The 15,598-nt window shown below is 48.5% G+C and overlaps 1 long non-coding RNA gene across 1 annotated transcript; it reads right to left on the bottom strand.

Annotated features, from left to right (window-relative positions):
• Positions 1-4,423: 4,423 nt before the first annotated feature.
• LOC115098015 lies at positions 4,424-12,230 on the bottom strand. The gene is made up of 3 exons (XR_003858391.1): positions 5,346-12,230; positions 5,184-5,243; positions 4,424-5,030 (listed from the first exon to the last, which is right to left on the bottom strand). It is a non-coding gene; the product is annotated as an uncharacterized LOC115098015 (long non-coding RNA).
• Positions 12,231-15,598: the final 3,368 nt, after the last annotated feature.

The following is a 15,598-nucleotide window of genomic DNA, read 5'->3' as shown; positions in this document are numbered from 1 at the left end:
AGATGAAAAGTTCAGAGACTATTAACAATTTATTTATTTAATATATATTTCTATACCGGACTTCACGAATAGAATTCACATCAGGCCGGTTTACATGGAACTTAGGGGATAAACAAGTGTAACCAAACAAGAAGGCTGAAACAAGCAAAGTTACATAAAACAAGGGCATTGAACTTGGGGGCTAAAGTAGCCAGGAAGAAAGGTAGAGCGGAATTAGCAACAAATAAATAATATACAACGGGTTATGAGATTAGTAATTATCTCAATTGATGTTGGAAACACCAGGGGGCTGATGCAATACAGTGAACTCAGCTGAGCGCACTGTTTAACCCGCTGCTGGAAGTGGGTTAAATAGGCGCTAACCCACCCCCTAATGCCAATACCCCCTAGCCAATACTTTATGCCCCACGCTCAAAAAATGGATTGTTCCATTTTCAAAACGCAAAGCACTGTGGTTTAACTCCGATTTAATATCTCTGAAATGAGAACTACGCCGTCTTGAAAGAAAATGGCGTAAACATCCAAATCCTTCCTCTCTAGCACATTACAGAACCATGCTTACCAAGAACAGATCTAAAATTAATTCATCCAAACGAGACTTTTTTGCCATTAAAATTCATAAATTCCAATTTAACCCTAAGAAATTGTTTTCATATGTCTCTGAATTGACCAATACTCATAGGCCATTCATTCCTCAAGGAAATTTGAATAATAAAGCAAATGAATTTGCTAATTATTTCAAAGAAAAAATTCAAAAGCTAATTAGCAATTTAGCTAATCCCAGTCCACAGCATAATTCCTTGTCCACTAACTCGCACCTAAAATGGTCAGTCTTTGATACTGTATCATTTATTGAAATCGCAAGTTTACTAAAAAAGATGAACCCCGCTTCAATTCCGATTGACCCCATATCGATAAAAACTCTTTAGTCTGTTCCTGTTACGACTGGGCTCCGGTCAGGAGTCGTGAACACCACCCAGAAGGGTGGCTCCAGGTTGAGAGAGACAAGAATGGCTAGAACAGAGTCTGGGTCCAGGTTGGGTCAGGGCAGGCGGCAGATAGCAGTGTCTGGGTCCAGGCTGGGTCAGGGCAGGCGGCAAGTAGCAGTGTCTGGGTCCAGGCTGGGTCAGGGCAGGCGGCAGATAGCAGTGTCTGGGTCCAGACTGGGTCAGGGCAGGCGGCAGATAGCAGTGTCTAGGTTCAGACTGGGTCAGGGCACAGTAAGCAGGACAAGGCAGGTCAGAAGGCCCGTAGGCCACACACACACACAGGGCCCGTAGGCCACACACCGTAAGCAGAGCAAGGCAGGTCAGAAGGCCCTTAGGCCACACACACACAGAAGGCCGTAGGCCACACACCGTAAGCGGGGCCAGGCAGGTCAGAAGGCCCGTAGGCCACACATACACAGAAGGCCCGTAGGCCACACACCGTAAGCGGGGCCAGGCAGGTCAGAAGGCCCGTAGGCCACACACACACAGAAGGCCCGTAGGCCACACACCGTAAGCGAGGCAAGGCAGGTCAGAAGGCCCGTAGGCCACACACACACAGAAGGCCGTAGACCACACACCGTAGCAGAGCAAGGCAGGTCAGAAGGCCCGTAGGCCACACACACACAGAAGGCCCGTAGGCCAGGTATGAAAAGCAAGGAAGAAGGCCCGAAGGCTGCGCAAGGCAAGGAAAGGCCCGAAGGCCGCGCAAGGCAGGCTAGAGAAGGGAGCCCAGGTGAGCTCGATGCCGAAGCACCGAGGGAACTGTCAGGCAGGGTTATAAGGGACAGCCCAGAACATAGAGTGGACAGGGGAGATGGACTGGGCCTGTGAGGAGAGCCAGCACTAGAGGGACCCCTGGTGGTGAGGCGGATGCACTGCAGCCATAGCCGTAACAGTTCCCAATATTATATCAAGTTCCTTAGCTGATATTATTAACTCATATAAACATAGAAACATACATAGAACGGAGCAGGAGAGAGACCTTGGTGTGATAGTCTCTAATGATCTGAAGTCGGCGAAACAATGTGACAAGGCTATAGCTAAAGCCAGAAGACTGCTGGGCTGCATAGAGAGAGGAATATCAGGTAAGAAAAGGGAAGTGATGATCCCCTTGTACAGGTCCTTGGTGAGGCCTCACCTGGAGTACTGTGTTCAGTTCTGGAGACCGTATCTCCGAAGGGACAGAGACAGGATGGAGGCGGTCCAGAGAAGGGCGACCAAAAAGATGGAAGGTCTTCATAGAATGACTTATGAGGAGAGATTGAAGAATCTAAATATGTACACCCTGGAGGAAAGGAGGAGCAGGGGTGATATGATTCAAACTTTCAGATACTTGAAAGGTTTTAATGATCCAAAAACAATGACAAACCTTTTCCGTTGCAAAAAAATCAGCAGAACCAGGGGTCACGATTTAAAACTCCAGGGAGGAAGACTCAGAACCAATGTCAGGAAGTATTTCTTCACGGAGAGGGTGGTGGATGCCTGGAATGCCCTTCCGGAGGATGTGGTGAAGACCAAAACTGTGAAAGATTTCAAAGGGGCGTGGGATAAACACTGTGGATCCATAAAGTCTAGAGGATGTGAATGAAGAGAAGAGGCAAGGGGTGGCTTGCTTGCGGGAATGACGGCTACTACCTGGAGATTAATATCCTTATTCAATAAGGGGTGGATTTTAAATGCCCTGCGCGCATAAATCTGGGCGGATTTATGCACGCAGGGCCCTCGTGCGCCGGCGTGACTATTTTGCATAGGCTGCCGGCGCGCGCAGAGCCCCAGGATGCGTGTAAGTCCCGGGGTTTTTTAAAAGGGGCAGGAGGGGGCGTGTCAGGGGCGTGGCCGAATGACGCGGCGTTTCAGGGGCGTGATGCGGCATTTTGGGGGCGGCGACGTGGGCGTGGTTTCGGCCCAGGGTCGTTCCGGGGGCGTGGCCACGGCCTCCGGACCAGCCCCCGGGACCGGAACATGGAGCGGGGCAGCCGGCCGACGCGCGCAGATTTACTTCTGCTTTTCGCAGGCGTAAATCGTGGAATAAAGGTAAGGGGGGGATTTAGATAGGGCCGGGGGGGGGGGGGGTGGGTTAGGTAGGGGAAGGTGGGGGGAGGGCGAAGGAAAGTTCCCTCCGAGGCCGCTCTGAAATCGGAGCGGCCTCGGAGGGAACAGGCAGTGCGCGCTGGGCTTGGCGCGCGCAGGTTGCACAAATGTGCACCCCCTTGCGCGCGCCGACCCCGGATTTTATAAGATACGCGTGGCTATGAGCGTATCTTATAAAATCCAGCGTACTTTTGTTTGCGCCTGGTGCGCAAACAAAAGTACGCGATTGCACAATTTTTTAAAATCTACCCTTAAACATACACACAGTTAATGCGACTCCAATATTGCTCTATGCTTCAATGGCAAGAGGAAATGTGGAAAAAAGGATTTGCATCCACAAAAAAGCAAGGGGAGTAGCTTGCTTGTTACGGCGGTTACTACCCCAAATCAAATAAGCCTGATACTTCACTTTCAATGCACATCCAGCATAGCTCTCTCCTTCAACGGCAGGGAAAATGAAGAAAAGATGATTTATATTCAGCATCAACCAACAAGGAATGAATTACATAGTCTGGGTAAACAAATAAGCATGGGAGTAGCTGGCTTGTTACGGCGGTTACTACCCCAAATCAAATAAGCCTGATACTTCACTTTCAATGCACATCCAGCATAGCTCTCTGCTTCAACGGCAGAGAGAATGAAGAAAAGATGATTTATATCAGCATCAACCAACAAGGAATGAATTACATACAGGGTGATCCAGTACCGAGCGGTAGGAAGAGCTGCGTTAGTGCCTACGGCACCCGCGGTTACCGCCCGCACAGTGCAGCTCACCTACCGCTCGATCCTGAAGCCTAATTATATGTAAATGTAAGCCGCGTCCGAAAAGCCTTAGTCCCGTGTAACCCAGGATACTGGATAGAGCGCCTATACAGGATCCTGGGTGCGCAAGCCTAAGGCTTCACGCCGGGCTGGTATCTGTCATTTCAAATGTCATTTGAAATGACAGATACCAGGAAGTTGCTTCGCCGATGTCAGTGTCTGTTCTCCCCTCCTCCCGGAGCAGGGCGCGAAGGCTGCTTTGCTCCGGGAGGGGGGAAAATAGACGCTGAGCGGTGAAGCGACAAAAAAACCAAAAGCTAAGTTGTTTCGCCGCTCAGCGTCTGTTCTCCCCCCTCCCGGAGCACAGCCGGAAAACCGGCCTTGCTCCTGGAGGGGGGAAGCGACTTACCTTTTGCTTTTAATTTTTTTTCTTCGCCGCTGTCAGGGGGAGATGAGATGACAGCGGCCAAACTATTGGGTAAAGGAAAGAAGCCATTTTTTTTTGTCAAATATTTATTTATAACAAAAGAAAATATGTACAAAACAATGTACAAACTATGTACAAGGGGGGGGGGGGGGGCGGGAAAAATGGGAGGGAGCGTGCCATGGGGGATGAGGAGGAGCGCAATCATTGAGGCTCCGCAGGCGGTGGCGCTCCTGCAGGAGCCCGCGCCAAGACCAGCAGTGATTGAGCTCCTGCGATTGCTCGCAGGAGCTCAATCACCTCCCGCTGGCCATGACGCAGGTCCAGCAGGAGCGTCACCGTCCGCGCAGACATCCCCTCCAGGGTGGCCATGGTCTGGTCGATCTGCGCCAGGAGGTACAGCATGGAGTCTAGGCGCCTCTCAAAACTGACCTCCTGGCGATCGCCGTCCATGGCCAACCCTGGAGAGGCTGAGCTTTCAACATCAATGATGCTGTCCTCCTCATCCCCCATGGCAGGCGGTGTGTGCTGGGTAGGAGAAATAGGGTGGGGGGGGGGAGAAGAAATAGGGTGGGGGGTGGGAGGAGAAATAGGAGAAATAGGGTGGGGGGCAGGTAAAATTAATGGGATCCTCTCCAATATAGGTGTTATATCAGGGGGAGTGGGGGGGGGGGGTAGGTAAACTGGGACGGGAAGGATAACGGAGGGACGGTCAAATTGGGGGGGCAGGGGGGGGGCCATAATGTCATCTTCCTCCGAAGTATCTGAAAAGAGAAAAGAGAAAAGTTAAGGCCTTAACCCCGTCCTCCTCGAATTCATGCACAACAAGAAACATCTAGCAACAGTACGGGAACATAACCGGTATCATTACACCCATGTTCATGTGCAAACTACATGTGCGTGACAAAAAGGCTCACCGAGGCGTGGTTCAGGCGCTGCGTGTTCAACGCCGTCATCACTGCTGCTGCTGCTGCTTTCTGAAAGGAGAAAACATATATAAACTTTAGCTGCTGCCCATGCAGAGATTGAGATCCTTTAACGCTGTCAGCTCTACCGTAAAGGCTATTAACTGCACCTACCATCAGGTCTTCTGTGGCCTCAGGTACTCCGGTTCCTCCTTCCGGATCCGCCTAGCCCTTTTTTTCAATGCCTCGATCTGTGGTTTAACAATAGCAAAAGGAAAACGAAGTTGAACTACAGAGGCTGAACTACATTCAAACATAACAAGTCAGGTGTCATTTCTACTTTAGTCATCCCCATTACAAATCTAGTACACAATACATGTAACAAATTCAGTCCCATGTGTCCTGTAGTGGCACACCTCTACAAAGCGACCAAGTCAAGGGTCAGGTTCCAAGTCTCACACAATAGAAAACAAATCCACAAATCAAAGATGTCAAACCGTTACTTTTACATGCATGTCACCAGATAGTCAGAGACAGAGTCCTACGATCTTACCTCCCTCGGACGCTCCGCTTGGGCGTTGAATTGCGCCCTGAGCGCCCGCCAGGCCTCGTCTGCCCTGTCCTGGTCCCGGCGGCGCCCAGGGCAGAAGAAGAGGTGGTGCTCCTCTGCCGCGACCAGCTGGGCCAGCAGGCGGACGTCACCGTCTGAAAAATTCTGTGCTCTACCCCTCGGCATTTTGGAAATAAATGGCCGCCCGGACGTGTTATCGCACGTGCTAGCGCCCTGCCTCCTGCTTCCGGTGGAAGAAGCCGCTCAACCCTGACCCAACCATAGACTTGAGCGGCCTTCGGTTCGCCATTTTACAAAGGCGGAACAGCAGGGCCGCTCAACCCTGACCCAACCATAGACTTGAGCGGCCTTCGGTTCGCCATTTTACAAAGGCGGAACAGCAGGGCCGCTCAACCCTGACCCAACCATAGACTTGAGCGGCCTTCGGTTCGCCATTTTACAACGTTAGAACCGTATAAAACCTAGCCAGCAGAAAAAAAAAACTAAAGCACACATACTCAAACTGAAAACATAACTTTTATTTAACTTTTTATGGGTGTTGGATGGATGAAAATTGAGAGGCGAATGTTTGGATAGCACCGATCAGTGCTGCCATATTTTCTCGTTGAGCGGCTATAACTTCAGTCATATTTGCTCGCTGAGCGGCTATCATTTCCGCCATATTTTCACGCTGAGCTACCATCATTTCAGCCATACATTCTCGAAAGTCATCTCTCAGCGATCTAAATTCATGGCATATTTCCTCATGATGACGATCCTGTTGTGATATTATTGCAGCCACTAGTTGCTCGCTCAGGACCTCATTGCCACAAAGTGGGTCTTCGGGGTCAGGTTCCACTGGCGCCATTTCCTCAGTCGGGTCATCCAGTTGCTGGGGTGTTTCCGGGTCTTGAAATAATGGGGGGGAGGGTGGATCCTGCAGGTCCCCCTGAACGTCGGTAGATTCGTGGACAGGGACAGGGACATCATACAGATCCAGTGTCCTCTGACACTTGCTGGCTGGGGGAGTCAGCGCTAGGCAGTGTGAAAACTGCATCATCGTTGTGGCTGGATTCTTCCATCTCACCTTCGCCATGGTCCGTTGTTTCTGTGGATGGAGATATAGAAAGAGGTCACTGTTATTCCATTATTTGAGAGGCAATTAACGATGCAACTGGTGAATGCTCTTTCGAAATTAACATGCTACGGTAAACGGATTTGGCTAAATACATACCTATACGACATGTGTCCGTGATATGCTGCGTCGGGACGCCCATGACGACCTCCTTCCTCATAGTTCGGAGAACCATCTCCTCCACCGGTGTAAGCACGATGCTGCACGGTGGCCCTCCACCGGTCCTCTTTGCAGAGGCATTGATTTTTGCGGCCTTCTCTTTCACCTCTTTTTTGGTGTCCCGCCACCGGTGCTGCACTTGCTTAACATCCCGTGGCGTCACAGAAAGTGAGCTTACATCTTGTGCAATCTGTTCCCAAATTTTTTTTTTGCTGGTCCACGAGATCTTGGACTGGAAGAGAAGGGCATGTTTTTCGCATACCGCACGACACAATACCTCTTTCTCTTCATCCGTAAATCGAGCCTTTCGGGTTCGCTTTGGGGTTGGCTGGCTGGCGCTTGAGTCTTCCTCAGTGCGCTTTCCCAGCATAGTTAAACCTGAACGGTGACAAAGAGCTCGTGATTAATGGGCAGCACAGCAGACATTACAACTGTTAGAAATACAACAAAATATTGTGGCCTCTCAGTTCCAGGATTGAGCGTCCATGATGTTCCGCCGTTGTAAAACGGCGAACAGACGTCCGCTCAGTTCCAGGATTGAGCGGCCATGATGTTCCGCCGTTGTAAAACGGCGAACAGATGTTTTTTATTGAAATTTTTATTGAAACCACAATATTAATCAAAGGAATTTATATTTAAACATAAACAACCAAATACTTCAGATAATATATCAGTGGATGGCCAATTGGAAACTCCAGTTCTAGAAAGGCGGGAACGACCAGGCCGCTGAAGTCCCGGATTGAGCGGCCATGATGTTCTGCCGTTGTAAAACGGCAAACAGACGTTTTTTATTGAAATTTTTATTGAAACCACAATATTAATCAAAGGAATTTATATTTAAACATAAACAACCAAATACTTCAGATAATATATCAGTGGATGGCCAATTGGAAACTCCAGTTCTAGAAAGGCGGGAATGACCAGGCCGCTGAAGTCCCGGATTGAGCGGCCATGATGTTCCGCCGTTGTAAAACGGCGAACAGACGTCCGCTCAGTTCCAGGATTGAGCGGCCATGATGTTCCGCCGTTGTAAAACGGCGAACAGACGTCCGCTCAGTTCCAGGATTGAGCGGCCATGATGTTCCGCCGTTGTAAAACGGCGAACAGACGTCCGCTCAGTTCCCGGATTGAGCGGCCATGATGTTCCGCCGTTGTAAAACGGCGAACAGACGTTTTTTATTGAAATTTTTATTGAAACCACAATATAAATATTGTGGCCTCTTCCTGAAAAGTAGAAAACAAGAAGGGGAACACTTAACTAAATGAAAAAAAAAAACATAGAGCGTGCTTAGCATTGCTTACCTGCTTAAAGCCTTGATGATCCCCCGTTCAATTTCCAAGGAAACTGTTGTACGTGTGTGTCGCAGTCCAAACGAATTCGAAAGGAAATTCACTATGCACTGAAGCGACCTATATACACGCCCATGGTAGTAGTATGATGCTGTGCTGGCCAATTGGAAACGTGAGTTACCAAACCAGTGGGAAACTCCAGTTCTAGAAAGGCGGGAACGACCAGGCCGCTGAAGTCCCGGATTGAGCGGCCATGATGTTCCGCTCAGTTCCCGGATTGAACGGCCATGATGTTCAGCCGTTGTAAAACGGCGAACAGACGTCCGCTCAGTTCCCGGATTGAGCGGCCATGATGTTCCACCGTTGTAAAACGGCGAACAGACGTCCGCTCAGTTCCAGGATTGAGCGGCCATGATGTTCCGCCGTTGTAAAACGGCGAACAGACGCCCGCTCAGTTCCAGGATTGAGCGGCCATGATGTTCCGCCGTTGTAAAACGGCGAACAGACGTCCGCTCAGTTCCCGGATTGAGCGGCCATGATGTTCCGCCGTTGTAAAACGGCGAACAGACATTTTTTATTGAAATTTTTATTGAAACCACAATATAAATATTGTGGCCTCTTCCTGAAAAGTAGAAAACAAGAAGGGGAACACTTAACTAAATGAAAAAAAAAACATAGAGCGTGCTTAGCATTGCTTACCTGCTTAAAGCCTTGATGATCCCCCGTTCAATTTCCAAGGAAACTGTTGTACGTGTGTGTCGCAGTCCAAACGAATTCGAAAGGAAATTCACTATGCACTGAAGCGACCTATATACACGCCCATGGTAGTAGTATGATGCTCTGCTGGCCAATTGGAAACGTGAGTTACCAAACCAGTGGGAAACTCCAGTTCTAGAAAGGCGGGAACGACCAGGCCGCTGAAGTCCCGGATTGAGCGGCCATGATGTTCCGCTCAGTTCCCGGATTGAACGGCCATGATGTTCAGCCGTTGTAAAACGGCGAACAGACGTCCGCTCAGTTCCCGGATTGAGCGGCCATGATGTTCCGCCGTTGTAAAACGGCGAACAGACGTCCGCTCGGTTCCAGGATTGAGCGGCCATGATGTTCCGCCGTTGTAAAACGGCGAACAGACGTCCGCTCGGTTCCAGGATTGAGCGGCCATGATGTTCCGCCGTTGTAAAACGGCGAACAGATGTCCGCTCTGTTCCCGGATTGAGCGGCCATGATGTTCCGCCGTTGTAAAACAGCGAACAGACGTCCGCTCAGTTCCAGGATTGAGCGGCCATGATGTTCCGCCGTTGTAAAATGGCGAACAGACGTTTTTTATTGAAATTTTTATTGAAACCACAATATTAATCAAAGGAATTTTTATTGAAACCACAATATAAATCAAAGGAATTTTTATTTAAACATAAACAACCAAATACTTCAGATAATATATCAGTGGATGGCCAATTGGAAACTCCAGTTCTAGAAAGGCGGGAATGACCAGGCCGCTGAAGTCCCGGATTGAGCGGCCATGATGTTCCGCCGTTGTAAAACGGCGAACAGACGTCCGCTCAGTTCCCGGATTGAGCGGCCCTGATGTTCCGCCGTTGTAAAACGGCGAACAGACGTTTTTTATTGAAATTTTTATTGAAACCACAATATTAATCAAAGGAATTTTTATTGAAACCACAATATAAATCAAAGGAATTTTTATTTAAACATAAACAACCAAATACTACAGATAATATATCAGTGGCTGGCAATGGCCAGGATGAGCATAAAGGGTCCACAGACAGAGAAATATGGGTACAAGAAGTCCATGTGAAAGGCTAATGTGTTGATGGAGGGGGTCAACTTCCTGTTCATATGTTCTGTTCAGTACATCTCGAATTCTGAAACAGAAAGAGAACAGGCAAGAGTGAATACGACAAGCAGGTACATAAATGATAAATATGATTAATTTGTACAATAAAGCACAGCTATGAACCTCAATTAAAGCGCAATATATTCCGGGGCCACTGTAGACTGTAGTGGTTCGACAACAGCAGCAATGAAATGTTATGTATGACATTAAGCTTACAAGAGAAATAACTGTCGATGAGCCTTTGTCGGACCGCTTGACCCCGTGCTGTGTTGTCCACTTCAGCTGCCAGCTCCACGGGCGGATCGGGTGGCAAGTCCTCGTCAACCTCTGCATGCACACCGAAGCGCAGACAAATATTGTGCAGCATGCAGCAGGCAAGAATAATGCTCACAACCTTTTCTGCACTGTATTGCAGGGCACCCCCAGAGTGATCCAGGCATCGAAAACGCCCCTTCAGAACTCCAAACGTACGCTCAATCACATTTCTGGTGCTGCCATGAGCCTCATTGTAGCGTCGATTGAAAGCTGTGCGTGGGTTCTGTAGCGGTGTAAGCAACCAAGGCTTACAGCCATAGCCACCATCGCCTATGGGATGAAAAACCAGGGATGCATTAACAACATTGCAGCGCAAAACACCATAAACAATGAAAGACCTATGGCGCTCATCCTTAACATCCTGAGAACGGAACACATGACAGAAACATCACGGGAAGTAGTAACTGTGACTTACCTAGCAGCCAACCTTCCCCGTACATTCCTTCCGGGAATTGGGTGGCCAGAGAAGAATGTGCCAGAATGTAGGAATCATGGCAGCTCCCTGGAAAGTTCGATACGACGTTCAGAATGCGAAGGCGTCATCGCAAACCACTTGCACGTTCATCGAATGAAATTGCTTTCGATTCCGGAACGCACTCTCTTCATCCAACATGGGTGTAAATGCTATATGAGTGCAGTCGATAGCACCCAACACATTAGGCATCCCCGCAATGCCCATGAAAGCACTGCGGATCTGTTGCAGTTCATCTGGATCCGTAGGATACACGATGTACTTCCTCACCTTCTTCATCATTGCCTTCAACACCTGGGACAGGTTCCGTGAAACGGAGGACTGCACCACACCAGCAATCACACCCACTGGATTTTGAAAACTTCCGGTACCAAAAAAATTTAAGGCGCACAGAAGTTTATTCAATCCAGGCACAGCATGGTGTCGATTGGCCCTGGGCTCCAGGTCCTCACGCAGGTCTTCGAAGAGGGACAAGATTGCCTGTGAGCTCAACCGGTAGTTTCGGACAACATCTCGCTCACGCATTCCAAACAGCGTTGTTCGCGTGCGAATCACACGTCCTGGCGGGGGGGCGGCCCGCTGAATGCCTCCCATGCAGATTGCACGGTGGCCTGCCTGCACAGAATAAAACAGATGGTAAAACACAGATAAAATAAACGTTATTCCAATTTGTACAATGTCTAGAGAGCGATGGACAGATAGTCCAGGCATGGGTATGGAGCAACAACTCAAAAAAGATGGCCGCACATCTCTCTGCATCCGTAGAGACTGCTAGGCCTTTACAGACGCCCTAATACGGCGCCCATCGTCCGGCATCGGTCGAGACGCCATAAGACACAGACGCTGTTCTTTACTGCTAAACAAATATTAAACACGTACCTCCCCCGGACTTGCAGCTGGGTTCACCGGTCGGACGGGTTCTCTTTGCTGCGGCCTCACCTCACCGTTCACCTCTCTAATCTGCCGATCATTTCCTGTGTTTCTCAAACGAGCATTTCTCCTTCTCCTCCACCGAACGAGAAGTAGCAGCAGAGCAAGAACAGAAATGTTAGCCATGGCACTGTCCGGTACGAAGCCGATCGAATGCCGCACTAACGCCAGGTAAAAGGTAGGTAAAAGGCAGGCGATAAATTTAAAGGTAAATCGTAGCCCCCCTACCATCCGGGGAAAGCAGCCCCTGTGCATGCAATTGGACGCTCAAGATGTGACATCACATGCCGTACCGCCTACCGTCGTGACGTCACGTCTTCAGCGGCCAATTGTACGCTTCCCCCGTGCAGGCGGCCATCTTTGTCTTCGGGTGGAGCTACGATCGCATGTGTTCCGGACGACGGCTTCAAAAAAGTAAGTTGCTTCACCGTTGCTTATGCGCCGTCAGTGCCCCCCCCTCCTCTCGGAGCAAGGCGGCTTTTCGCGCCCTGCTCCGAGAGGGGGGGCACTGAAAAGCCGTTTCTCCGCCGCTGTCTTCGGTCTTTGCCGTTGCTTCCGCGCCGTCAGTGCCCCCCCTCCTCTCTGAGCAAGGCGGCTTTTCGCGCCCTGCTCCGAGAGGAGGGGGGCACTGAAAAGCCGTTTCTCCGCCGCTGTCTTCGGTCTTCGCCGTTGCTTCCGCGCCGTCAATGCCCCCCCTCCTCTCGGAGCAAGGCGGCTTTTCGCGCCCTGCTCCGAGAGGAGGGGGGGGGCACTGAAAAGCCGTTTCTCCGCCGCTGTCTTCGGTCTTCGCCGTTGCTTCCGCGCCGTCAGTGCCCCCCCTCCTCTCGGAGCAAGGCGGCTTTTCGCGCCCTGCTCCGAGAGGAGGGGGGACACTGAAAAGTCGCTTTGCCGTTGCAGTCTCCGTGGCAGCCCCAGTCCGAACATCGGAGGGGGGCTGCAACGTTTTTTTCGCTTTTTTTTTTTTTTTTGGCTTCGGGAGCAGGGGAGAGGCCTGGGGCTGCCACGGAGACCGGCACCCATGATCGCGGCGGGGGCAGGTGAGCGGGGGCTGGGGGAAAGCTTTCCACCTACCCTTACCCATGCCTCTACCGCCTGGGTCAGGGTAGGCGGTAAGTTTGCAGGTTAAACGCGCGACAAAACGGCAGGGAAAGGTAGCGTTAGTCGGGGCGCGGGTTACGGGATGCTAGGTGAATAGCTAATTCGCTCGTTTGCATGCAATATCGCGCTAATTCGCTCGTTTGCATGCAATATGCATGCCGCGGGCGGAAGGGGTTGCCCAGGGAATTTAGGACGCGGTAGGAGTAGGTTAAAGGGGATTCGGGATCGCAGGAAGGGCTAACGCGGCCGAAAACGAAGTTAAAAACGGCTTAGGAGCAGGGTAAACGCGGCCGCACTTTACAGGATAGACCCGATAGTCTGGGTAAACAAATAAGCATGGGTGTAGCTTGCTTGTTACGGTGGCTACTACCCCGAATCAATTAAGCATGATACTTGACTTGGAATAAGTATCCAGTGCAGCTCACTGCTTCAGCAACAGAGGGAATTAAGTAAAGAGGATTTTTATTCAGACAACCAACAATGGCTGAATTGCACATGCAGGGTAAACAAATGGGAGTAGCTTGCTTATTACGGTGGTTACTACCCCAAACCAATTAGCTAGATACTTCACTTAGATGCAGCTCCAGCACTGCTCTCTACATTAATGGCGGGGGTGGAAGGGAATTGGAACCAAAAAGTTACCAATAAGGGCCCTGACCTCAGTGGTCAGAGTAACAGATTATGAAAACAAATAGGTGTGAAAGCTTGCTGGGCAGACTGGATGGGCCGTTTGGTCTTCTTCTGCCGTCACTTCTATGTTTCTATGATAAACAGATTAGAAGAAATAGCTGATACTACGCTGTCATAGTTCATATCCTACTTTTCCAATAGAGTTTTTAAAGTGAGATTAGGTTCCGCTGAATCTGATTTAATTCATCTTAGTTCTGGAGTGCCCCAAGGCTCGTCTCTATCCCCTACCCTTTTCAACATTTACATGGCACCTCTCTGTAAATCTCTGTCAGGATTAGGACTTGTACATTTTATATAAGCTGATGACATACAAATTTTACTTCCCATAGAAGGCTCCTATGACTCCACACTAAAACTCTGGAACATTTACTTCAATTCTATCCAGCAATTACTTAATCAGATGTTTTATCATTAAATCACTCAAAAACAGAAATTCTACTGATCTGCAACAAACTAAATGAAAGAGTTATATCAGAAACCATAGCCTTACATACTCCCCAAACTATTACTTATGAAGTAAGAGACTTAGGCATCATTTTAGACAGTGAATTTAATTTTAAGAAGTCTCTAAGTAATATGGTAAAGGAAGGATTTTACAAATTACAAATTAAAAAAAAGTTAAAACCACTATTACATAGTAATAATTTTAGAACTGTTCTTCAGGCGCTTTTATTTTCTAAACTTGATTTCTATAACGCCCAGTTACTGGGTCTTCCTGCGTCTACGATCCGCCCTCTACAACTCTTGCAAAATGCCCGAAGCTCGGCTTCTAACAGGAAGTAAAAAATATGATCACATCACTCCAATTCTGCAAGAACTCCACTGGCTCCCTATTTATTACAGAACACAGTTTAAATGTTTAACCATAATCCATAAATCATTATATGGTGAAAAAAAATCGAATGGCTGAATGCAGCCTTCCCTATTCACACCCCTCAATGAGACCACTGATCCTCCGGCAAGGCATTACTATCCATTCCATCTCTGAAATTGGCTCATCTAAACACTCTCCGGGACAGAGCACTATCACTGGCAGGTCAAAAAATATGGAACTCATTACCAGTTGATATAAGACTTGAATCACATCCACACACGTTCAAAAAAAACTTAAGACATGGCTTTTTGAACAGGCATTTTCACATTGAAGTTGGTCTCCTAGTTTTATAATTTTAGTTTACTGTAATTATTTACTTATTTAAATACTAGTTTTATGAGCAGGCTGAATTTGTAAAATTTTACTATCTGTATTATTTAAATTTGTATTACCTGTCAGTTTAGTTTGTTTTTTACCTATATTGTGTTTTATACTTTGGTTTTATTGTCTTATGATGTAAACCGATATGAAGCTTTTACGAATATCGGTATATAAAAAGTGAATAAATAAATAAAATAAATAAATAATGCAATAGGTGGATTAGTGCCTATTTAATGCGCGTCCGACGTGGAGTGAATGAGTTAATGATTGAGGTTATTACTCATTCACTCCAAATGCAAAAAGACGCACATTTATCGCCTGGAGCAGGTGTTAATAGCTGAGCGCATTGAAAAGAAGTACAGAAAAGCAGAAAAAACTGCTTTTCTGTACTTCTTTTTTAAAGTAAAAAAAAAATAAAAAAATAACTCGGCAGACCGCCGAGTTATGAAGACCAACGCCGGTAAACTCGGCGTCAGTTTTCATAACCGGCCATCTGCCAGTAATGAAAATGGCTGCCGATAAACTAATTACTGCTTCTACGGAGCTCCTCTCTGCAGTCGCGTTGTGGTCCAAGGGCACACCACGCTCCCCGAAAGCGGGATCGCTCCCTAGCGCTCCCGCAACAGCAGTTTTGTAAAATATCACCTTCAGGGCCTGAAACCACCCAAAATCTCCTTCAAAATACAAAACACAGAGGGGTAGATTTTAAAAACATACGCGCGTGTGTACTTTTGTTCGCGC

The sequence above is a fragment of the Rhinatrema bivittatum genome, chromosome 8 (assembly GCF_901001135.1).
Source record: "Rhinatrema bivittatum chromosome 8, aRhiBiv1.1, whole genome shotgun sequence".
Taxonomy (NCBI): Eukaryota; Metazoa; Chordata; class Amphibia; order Gymnophiona; family Rhinatrematidae; genus Rhinatrema; species Rhinatrema bivittatum.
Note: the sequence above shows the minus strand (reverse complement) of the source record. Positions and strands in the feature narration are given on the sequence as shown.